Source organism: Nuphar pumila, chromosome 10, assembly GCF_984573655.1.
Source record: "Nuphar pumila chromosome 10, dmNupPumi1.hap1.1, whole genome shotgun sequence".
Classification (NCBI taxonomy): domain Eukaryota; kingdom Viridiplantae; phylum Streptophyta; class Magnoliopsida; order Nymphaeales; family Nymphaeaceae; genus Nuphar; species Nuphar pumila.
Window position 1 is genome coordinate 35,981,854 of NC_143258.1, and position 11,450 is coordinate 35,993,303.

An 11,450-nucleotide genomic window follows, 5' to 3' on the forward strand; every position below is an offset into this window, starting at 1 on the left:
ATTGCCTTTTTAGGGCCTCACTACTGCAGTAGTATGGATTGCAATCCTTACCTATGCGAGTGTTTTCTCCTAGCCGTGTGTTGCTCGCATGTGGATGACTCGGTCTGTAGCTTTCCCAGTTACTACACTATAATTGAATAACAGACATCGGGTGCATGTCTCACAGAATGCGAGGTTTCCTTCGCGTACCCAAAGGAGTAATCAGAAGAACTTAAAGGCTAACCAATCAGTTAACTCACAGTAGTTGTTACTTTACTTGTTTGGCGGACTTTACTTCAGTTACCTTACTTACTTTAGTTGTTACTTGGTTACCTTGTCGTTTAGCACTTGTTACAGTTGTTCCTGCTTTGAGTACTTACTCTACTGCTACTTCAGCTTGTTACTTTTAGTTGACTAGTACTTGTCACGTTCGCACCTTTTTGACACGGCACTTACACTTGTCAGTTCTGTTACTACCTTCCTTTTTGTATGATATGTAACTGCTTGTGGTTGTTTCTTCACCACCTCGAAAAGAGGACTGACCCCGTTTTATGGGAATGTAGGTGACGAACAGGTATAGTGCCGATGCGATGATACACGGTGGAGGCTTGGAGGACCCACACTTGACCTGCAGTTCCTATACCTGGTGGTTTTGGGTTTTGGGTGTTGTTGGGATGTATTCCCCATTTTGGACCTTTTGTACTTATATTTTGTAAAATCTTTAAACTGTTGGGTTGTTTCCCCTTTTTACCCCATAGTTACACTTTGTACACACCTTTGGTTACACTGTTTCACTTGTTGCACTTACCTATGGTAGCCGCCAAGACTCGCGACTTTGTTGCTTTTCAGCACCTTGCTTTTCGTTGTTTTCTATTTAAACTCTTTTAAAAAAAATCACAGAAAATCCTAGGTTTTTTCCAAAGTTGGGGTTTGGGGCACCACAGAGATTGGTATCAGAGCAGAGTTTAAGTGTGTGGTTAGAGCTTCATCGTGCATCATCCATCGCACTGTAAGTATAAATTAAGCTTATTTACTTCTTTATTTCCTGCTTCTTAGATAGTTGTGCATTTGGTTCTGTGTATGTTATAGATGTCGACAAACCTAACCTATGGTAAGATTTTGGAGGCTCTCCAAAATCTGACTCGAAGCGAAGAGGCCTTGAGTGGAGTTGTGCGATATTTGGCACATAATGTGCATATGTTGGCACCTCCCTGTGCCAGGTGTTTGGAAGATCACGCGGGACAGATCTGTCCCCGTGAGTTGGCTGAGTTCCCCTACTGTAGTCTTCGTGGGCATGTCGAAGAGGAGTGCCAAACGAAGCAGAGGGATGAGCTCTGGAAGAGCAACGCGGAAGACATCGACGATGTATCTTCGGTATCTGGACCATTGATCGTAGAAGTGGATAGCCAGGACGAAAAAAGGCGCAGAGCGATTGATTCTCCCCAATATTCTCCCGAGTCCTATCCATACGTTGTTTCTTCGGAGTATGTGCCGCTGATCCAGATGGAAGTTCAGGAGATCTTTGACACGCCGCTGAGGAATGTTGTTTCTCCTCCACGTGTTAGGCCGAGGCGCTATGGTAGTCGAAAGGACTACAGGGACTTCTACACCAGCAAGTCATGAAATTGCATTGTGATGTTTTGATGTTAGAAACATTGAGTCAGTGTTTCGCTTTTGGTTTTGTTTTGCTTGAGTTGTCTCAGTGTTTGTTTAACCCTATCTTGACGAAGGGCATTTCTGTAATGTTTCCAGTTTCCTTATTAATGAAATGAAAATTTTCTATCCTTGTGTACTTGCGAGTTTCTTATGCGTGAATTTTTGCGTATTTAGATGGCGTGGCGCACCAGGTGTGATGACCTTATGGAGACTCTGAACAACCTTACATAGGTTGTGGGACGACAAGCGAAAACCATGAGGAACATAGGCGAGCATATCCAGCAGGCCACCCAGGGACAGGGAGTATCTGCCCAGGTTCCGGTAGCAGCGGTACCATACAAACAATTTATGAGTTTGAATCTGCTCTCGTTTGACAGGAAAGCATCGCCTGAAGCTGTTGAAGACTGGATCCGAGAAATGGAGCGTATATTTCGTGTACTCCAAGTCGAAGATGATCGTAAAGTTGATTTTGGGACATACCGTCTCAGAAAAGATGCGAAAAGGTGGTGGGCGACCACCTGGGAAATAAAATTTGACAATCAACCAGTGGATTGGGAGCAGTTCGTAGAAGCGTTCTACGCAGCCTACTTTCCAGCTCACGAGAGGAGCCGGAAAATGCAGGAGTTTCTCGACCTCCAACAGGGTAGTTTTTCTCTCTCTGAGTACATCACACGTTTTCGCAGCCTGGAGAGGTTTTGTCTGAACTTATACACGACAGAAAAGAAGCGAGCACTTAAATTTGCTTGAGGTCTGAAGCCAGTCTTACGGACGAAGGTGTACACACGTGCACCTACGACGGTCGATGAGGCTTTAGAGATGGTCTTCTTACTTGAGTATGATTGGACCGAATCCCAGAGGACTCTCGCACCACGTCAGCAGCAGCAACATCCTGGCCAAAGGAGTTGGCCGAGGAAGAGACAATTTCAGAAGAACCAGAGTGGAAGGAAGTTTCATCCTCAGTCAAAGAAGCAGCGCAACAACAACAACAACAACAACCGCCAGATTCAGTACCAAAACCGTAGACCCCAGTACCAGCAACGCCAGCAGCCGCAGCAAAAGCAACTTATCACGGCCAGTTGTTCGAAATGCACCACTGATCATCCAGGGCGACCTTGCCCGTGAGATACAGGCGGATGCTTATATTGTGGGAAGATGGGTCATTATATCCGGGATTGCAGAAAGAAATAGGCAGACGACCAGCGCAAAAACACGCCAAGTACTTCCCAGTCGGCACAACAGCGACAACCCTTGACATAGCAGTAGCAGCAGCAATCGTATCCACCGAAGCCAACAAACCAGAAAGTTATTGTCGGGTGAGTCTATGCGGCAACGGTTGAGCAGGTGACCAAGGCAGAGTTGGTCCAAGGTACGATCTTAGTAGCCGGACATGAAGCATTTACTTTGTTTGATTGTGGTGCTACTCATTCGTTCATAGCAGCTAGATTTGCTCGTACCTTACCTTTGACAGTCGAGTCTTTGAATTTCTCGTTGGAGGTTTGCACTCCAACTGGAGAGCTGTCCTTTTGTGACTCGTATATTCCGAGCATCGAGGTGTCAGTGGCAGGACAGAACCTGCCAGCTGACGTTATCCTGTTAGACATGACAAAGTACGATGTCATTTTGGGCATGGATTGGCTTTTTGAGTATCATGCTCAAGTCTTTTGTTGGGAAGGCAAGATCGTTCTTTCTCAGCCTGATCGTCCTATTTTGAAGATCAAGCTTCCTCGACCTCTGCGCGACAGCCGCATGATTTCTTCTTTCAAGGCTCAAAAGTATCTGCGGAATGAGGGTACTGCGTTCTTAGTCAGTATTGCCCCAGTTGAACCCGAAATGGTTTTGATCGATGACTTAGACGTGGTCCGAGAATTTGCCGATGTGTTTCCGGAGGAACTACCCGGGTTACCTCCGAGGCGAGAGATTGAATTCGGTATCAAGTTGTTGCTTGGAACCACACCGATTTCCAAGGCACCATACTGTATGGCTCCAGCAAAGCTAGAAGAGTTGAAGCGACAGTTAGAAGAACTTCTCGATCAAGGTTTTATTTGACCTAGTGCTTCACCATGGGGAGCACCAGTATTGTTCGTGATGAAGAAGGATGGATCCCTGAGGTTGTGCATCGACTACCGGATGCTCAACCAAGCGACGATTAAGAACAAGTATCCGTTATCGAGGATCGAAGATCTTTTCGATCAGTTGCAGAAGGCGAAGGTTTTCTCGAAGATTGATCTCAGATCGGGTTACCATCAGCTTCGTATCTGAGAGGATGATATTGCGAAGACAACTTTCAGGACTAGATATGGGCTATACGAGTTCGTGGTGATGCCTTTTGGCCTCACGAATGCTCTAGCAACATTCATGGATCTGATGAACCGGATCTTTCGTCCATTTGTGGACTCGTTTGTGATAGTGTTCATCGACGATATCTTGGTCTACTCAGAGAGTCCGGAGCAGCATCGCGAGCATTTGCGGATTGTTTTGAGTACTCTTCGTGAGCATCAGTTGTTCGCCAAGTTCTCTAAGTGTGAGTTTTGGCTCGAGCGCGTCATGTTTCTTGGGCATGTGATATCGAAGGACGGAGTATCTGTCGATCTAGCAAAAGTCGAAGCAGTTCTGGGCTGAAAGCAGCCTCAGAATGTGTCTGAGATTCGTAGTTTTCTTGGATTGGCCGGTTACTATCAGCGTTTTATCCAAGACTTCTCGAGGATTTCCCTACCTTTGACGAAGCTTCTGCGTAAAGGTGTTAAGTTCGTGTGGAACAGTGCCTGTGAGGACATTTTCCAGATCCTAAAGTTAAAGTTGACAACTTCGTCGGTGTTAGCTTTACCCTCTGGCAAAGGTGGTTTTGTGGTATACACAGACGCCTCTGGTACCGGTTCAGGTTGCGTGCTTATGCAGCATGGCCGAGTGATTGCCTATGCCTCCAGACAGTTGAAGACTCATGAGCGAAATTATCCGACGCACGATTTAGAATTGGCAGCAGTTGTGTTTGCTTTGAAATTGTGGCGACATTACCTATATGGAGAATCGTTCGAGGTCCTTTCAGACCACAAGAGCCTCAAGTATCTGTTCTCTCAGAAGGAGCTGAATATGAGGCAATGACAATGGCTTGAGTTCATCAAGGACTACGATTTCACGTTGTCTTACCACCCTGGTAAGGTGAACGTTGTGGCGGATGCGCTTAGCCGCAAAGGGAGTGGTGTTCTGGCTAGTCTTGTTTGGAGACAATGGCTTATTGAAGATTTCGTAGCCTGGAAACCTTTTTATGTTAGTGATGGATCGATCAGATTGTCTGGTCTGACCATTCGATCCGAGTTTTTGTCGAAGATTGTAGAGGCTCAGAAGCTTGACGACGAGTATGGCAAGTTTTAGCCTTGGCGGAACAAGCAAATTCTTCTTTCAGAGCATCTGAAGATGACAGCGTTCGTATGAGAGATCGTCTTTGGGTTCTGAGCAACCCTGAGTTGAAGAGAGAGATTCTTGACGAAGCTCATATGTCGAGATAAACGATTCATCCCGGCGGAATGAAGATGTTCAAGGACTTAGAGCAGAAGTATTGGTGGCATGGCATGAAGCGCGAAATAGCGGCTTACGTTGCAAGGTGTTTGACTTGTCAGCAAGTCAAAGCAGAACACCAGCGTCCTGGTGGTACCTTGCAAAGGATTGAGATTCCTCAATGGAAGTGGGAGAATGTTACGATGGATTTTGTGGTAGGTTTGCCACTGACTAGGCATAAACACGATGCGATTTGGGTAGTCGTGGACAGACTCACCAAGTCTGCCCATTTCTTGCCGATCAGGATCAGTCAGTCTCTTGAGAGTTTAGCTGACTTGTACGTCAGAGAGATCGTTTGACTTCATGGTGTGCCGAGATCTATCATTTTTTATCGTGATCCCTGGTTTACTTCGCGACTGTGGGGTCAGTTGCAATCTGCTTTAGGGACGAAGTTGAAATTTAGTACAGCCTTTCATCCTCAAACAAATGGACAGTCCGAGCGAACGATTCAAACGTTGGAAGATATGGTGTGAGCCTGTATGCTTGATTGGAAGGGTGAATGGGATTCACACCTATGTTTGGTAGAGTTCGTGTATAACAACAGTTACCACACTAGTATTGGGATGGCCCCGTACGAAGCGTTGTATGGGAGACCTTGTCAGTCACCATCTTATTGAGACGATATCAGCGATAGATCGAGCGAATCGTCGATTGTTCTTCAGCACTACACGCAGCAAGTGCAAAAGATTCACGGTCGTTTGAAGGCAACGCAAGATAGGCAGAAGAGTTACGTCGATAAGAGACGTCGCGAATTGTCTTTTAATGTTGGAGACATGGTTTTTGTCAGAGTTTCGTCGACGAAGAGCGTGTTTCGTTTTGGGAAGAAAGGGAAGTTGAGTCCGAGGTACGTTGGATCGTTCGAGATCGTGGCGAGGATTGATGAAGTGGCATATCGTGTCGAGTTGCCTCCATAATATGCCCATATTCACAATGTTTTTCATGTGTCGATGCTCAGGAAGTACATTCCTGACCCATCGCATGTCATTCGTTATGAAGAGGTGGACGTGCAGAAAGATCTAACTTTGTTAGAACGGCCTATTGAGATTGTTGATCGACGAGATCAAGTTCTGCGTACCAAGACTATTCCGCTAGTTAAGGTACGGTGGCAACACCATGGCATTGAAGAATGCATGTGGGAACCAGAAGCAAGCATGAGAGAGACCTATCCAAAACTTTTTGTAACCTTCTAAGAGTGATTTCGCGGACGAAATCCTTTTTAAGGAGGGGAGGATGTAAGATCTACGATTCTAATTTTGATGTATATTGCATAATTATGTTGAAATTGATCAATTTTCATGTTTCGACAATTTCTGAAGATTTGCTTATATTGAGAATCGGGTAAAATCGAGTAATTTTACGTAAATAGAGCGATTTCGGGAAGTCTAGAATGAATCAACTTTTGAAACCTTTAGGGTAAGTTTGGAATAGGGTTGTGATGTTTCACCCCGAATTTGAGACCCGAACGACGAAAAAACCTCATCAGTGCATGTGAATTACGAGTTTTGATCTAAGGTTGGACCCGAAACTTAGAACGCTTAATTTTAGCTTACAAGAGGTAATTTTCTTAAGAGGCATTGACCATTCTACGTTAATTAGGGTTATAAAGAGAACTAAATAAATTTTTGGAATTAAATTATTATTTTAATGCATTAAATAAGCATTTCTTTATAATATACATAATATGCGGTTTTGGTTTTTGGATCCGGAGCATCTAGTGGATCCAAAACCCATGGACGACCCTATAGTGGACGTCCATGTCCTTGGTTGACCAGCTGGTCAAGGGTTGACCAGCTGAATGGCAATTTTGAAAATATCTTGCATGGATTTAAAGAAGAGGCCTTCATTGGCTATGCATCTTTTCTAAAAACCCTCATGATGAAGCCTAGGCTCCATCATGAGGGGCGTCTTTTCCAAAAAAAAGGCATGGGGCTGGCGCCCCATGGCAGTTTTGAGATATTTTTCAAAGGTTTTCAAATACTCTAAACCCATTGGACACGTTGGGTGGCAGCCAAGGGCGCCCCCTAGTAAATTGTTGGAATTTTAAAGGCTTTTAATAGTGGCATTTTTGAAAGTTTTATAAAACCTTTTGAAAGAGCAACATGCATTGGTTGTTGGGGGGCGTGGAGCTCCCCAACCCTCCATCTTGGAGGGATTAAATCCCAGCCGTCCAACCCTAAGCTAACATCTATAAAAGCTTTACAAAAAAACGGGCCTCTTTGTTTAGACGACTTTTCTTTCTCTCTCTTCTCTCTCCAAACCTCCTCTCTTCTCTCAAGCTCCCTCACTCCAGCTGTGGCTCTCTCTTTGGTGTGAATAGTTGCAGCACGTTATTCCTCTTCCATCTTCTTCAAAATAGCTAAGGTGAAGACTCACCCTCTTCGTTTGATTCCGGATTGACATGAAGCCAATGGTGCTTTGCATCGATGCATGCAAGCCCTAATGGCGGATTAGCTAGAAAAGTAGTTTAAAATATTGAATCTTCACAGTTTTTCATAAGCTTTTGTGCTGCATGCTTTTGCAATGGATTTCCTTTCGATTCCTACATTTTTATCTTTGCTTGTGTTTCATTTTTCTCCTATGCATGTTAGTTGTTCATTTTTCCATAATATTGTTGTCGTGTTCATTCATTTTCTTTTTTTTTTCTGAGTGATTTCATGGCATTTTCATCATAGGGGTGTGCTGGACCGAGCTGGGCTCGTCCAGCTTACACCCAATTTGTCAGCCCATTCATTTACATTCAGTGTGCTTTCTTTCCTTTTGAGTTTTCGGCTCAACCCAGTCCCAGCACATTGGGACTGGTGTTGTAGCCTAGACCTTGGGCGTGGGTCACAACATGACCACTCCCTTTGAGAAGAGCGAAGGCCAGGCTGTCGATGGTTGATGTGTTAACCTCTTTTTTTTCTTATTTGTTTTGTTTTCATTTCGTTTCGGTTTTTTTTCCTTTGGAACCAGGACTAGAGCAGGTTGGGCCGGCTTTAGGCGTGCCCAGCACACCCTCTTAGCAGCTGTGAACCGAGCCCTTGGGCTCTGGTTCATGCTGGAAAGGGTGGCTCGGTCTGGTCCAGTGAACCAGACCCCTTGTCCATTCACTGCGCTCCAAGAATGGAGCTGGGTGCTGTGCGGGTGGCCCGCGCGCTCAGCAGCAGCATCTTTAAAAAAAATATAATATATATATATATATATATATATATATATATATATATATATATATATATATATATATATATATATTATACATTCTTTTTGTACCATGGTGTTTCTATTGTAGGCAGGTCTGAATCCAGGGTTCAGACCTGTGCGCTTGGGCTGTGGCAGCAAGGCTGGCACCCGGTGCCAGCCTTGGCCTTTCTTAGGAGGAGCCGGGTGCTAGCCGCAAGGGCTGGGCACCCAGGCTATGGTTGGCAACCTTGTTTGGGGTCCAGGTCTGAACCGAGTGGTTCAGACCTGTTCGTGGTTGTGGGCAGCAGGGTCCTGTGGACCAGCCCTTTCCCCTGTGTCCAGCACCCTCGGTGCCTCGAAATTCTTTTAGCCGGCCTAGCCGTTTTTCCTCTTGATTGGGGTTGGGTGCGCACCACTTGGGTGTTGCGCACCCTTGGCACATGTTAACTCATGGCGGGTGCAGGTCTGAACCAAGGTTCAGAACTGAACCCATTGGTAGCCTAGCTAGCCCTAATGCTAGCCGCGACTCCATCTAGTTGGAGCCGGGTGCCAGCCAACTTGTGTTGGACGCCCCGAGCTCTTTCCTTTTTAGCTGAGCCTTAGTGGCTCGGGTCTAAATCTGAAAGGTTTAGATTCTACCAGGGTTAGAGGTCGTTTGGTCCAAAGGACCAGACCCCCCTCTTGTTTCGGCCTTAGTACCTCTTTTCATTAGAACTACCAGTTTACCCTTGTTAGGGGCTGGAACCGGTCCAACCAAACCCTTGAGATAGTTTGGTCCGAACCATGTGTCAGACCAGATCTCATTAGTGCGCGCGACAGTCTGGTCCGTGGGACCAGACCATTACTTGTATTAGAGCCTGTTGGCAGCAAGTGTCCTGGTCTTCGTATTGGCATGCTTGCAGCCCCGTTATGTCATTATTGTCGATGTTAATACTCTACCCTATCAAAACCAGTCCGCACCGACTTGGAACCGAACCATAGTGGGTTTGTGTTAGCCTTTGCCTTGCCCCGCACCTTCCGTGCATTTTGGCTAGGGTTTTGGCGTAATTATATATGCCCTGGGTTTCAAAGAGTTTGATATATATATATATATATATATATATATATATATATATATATATATATATATATATATATATATATATATATATATATATATTTATATATATGTATATATGGGTATGGGTGTATGTATATATGTATTTTAGTACGAATATATATATATATATATATATATACATATGCGTACTTGTGCATTTATCTATGTACATATGAGGACATGTCTTTAAGTAGAATTGAAACATGTGAATATGTATATATATACGTCGAAGCACACATATTGATCGATTCGGTATGACCGAATGGACTTGTGACACTCTTGTGTCCCGTCCAGATGTTATTACGCTCCGAATTAAATGCAGAACTCCATAGAGTTGTCTTGTTTTCGGTTTGGCAAGCGGTTGCTTTGGGTATGCGGGTGCGTCACCCCAAACCGTGGTAATGCTAATGTAATCCCCATTAGATGGGTTACTTCAGAATCACCTTCGACATATATGTGTGTCGTATTGAGTAGGGGAAACCCTTATGTTTTGGTTTACGTTCAACGGACCAGAAAGGTATGCTTTGGCCGTTTTGGTAAGTTCACAAGCTTAGAGACTTTGTTACTTAAAATTACAAGTGTTGTTTAAATACCTTTGTTTTGGGTCCGCAGGCGCGGCACCCCATACCGTGGAAATAGCTAATGTTATTCCCATAAGACGGAATATCTCGGATTTTGCCATAAACACATAAGTGTGTTGAACCACGTGTAACGATCTTATGTGTCGCAATTGCATCTTCACTGCAAGAGCGACGATCCACCTTGGAATAGCCAATGTTATTCCCATTAGACGAGATGTTGGTTAAATTCATTTTCAAACCCTTGACAATGCGAATGTAATTCCCATACATATGGAAATGTTGTTAAATGCAAATCTTAATACTGAAGAATGCAAAGTAACACTTTTTGACTGTGAGAACTATTGTAATTGCCTCTAATGTTTATACTTGTGCAAACTAAAAACATGTAATACACTTACACTTTGCACTTGACACATCTTGACATTGTTACTGAGTAGTGCATACCCTGAGTAGGTACATCGCTTGAGGCATTGGTAAGCGCACCACATGCACATACTTCAATAAAATAAAAAGATAAAAAATTGAACACCATAGGGTATGAATACTGAAATGACTTGTTGTGGGCTCAGTTGGAGTCCTCGGGTTGTGGCCCTTGTGTGGTGTAAGGACTCTTGTGTGATATACCCTAAACAGAAATAAATAATATGGTGTTGTTACTGCTTTCACGAGTAGTGTGCTCCGTTGGCCGCATGAGGCTGAGCACATGAATGGGCAGACCAAGTCCTCGCTTTGCGTACCCTGCGGGGACCATGTGGCAAATTCCTCGTTGAGAGGTGTGTTTGAACATGAGCCTAAGAAAGATAAACCTGCTTCGCCCCATTCACAAAATGGTTCACCTTGGGAGAGGGTGGATGGTACAACCTTGAGTGACTTGTCATTATTACGACACGTGTTTTGACAGGAGCTGTAGCGTCCTTTGGCCTCCAGTCACTTAGAGTTAGGGAGGTCGAGGTTGCCTTTTTAGGGCCTCACTACTCAATAGTATGGATTGCAATCCTTACCTATGCGAGTGTTTTCTCCTAGCTGTGTGCTGCTCACATGTGGATGACTCGGTCTATAGCTTCCTCGGTTACCACACTATAATTGAATAACAGACGATGGGTGCATGTCTCGCAGAATGCGAGGTTTCCTTCGCGTACCCGAAGGAGTAATCAGAAGAACTTAAAGACTAACCAATCAGCTAACTCACAATAGTTGTTACTTTACTTGTTTGGCGGACTTTACTTCAGTTACCTTACTTACTTTAGTTGTTACATGGTTACCTTGTCGTTCAGCACTTGTTACAGTTGTTCCTGCTTTGAGTACTTACTCTACTACTACTTCAGCTTGTTACTTTTAGTTGACTAGTACTTGTCACGTTCGCACCTTTTTGACACGACACTTACACTTGTCAGTTCTGTTACTACCTTCCTTTTTGTATGATA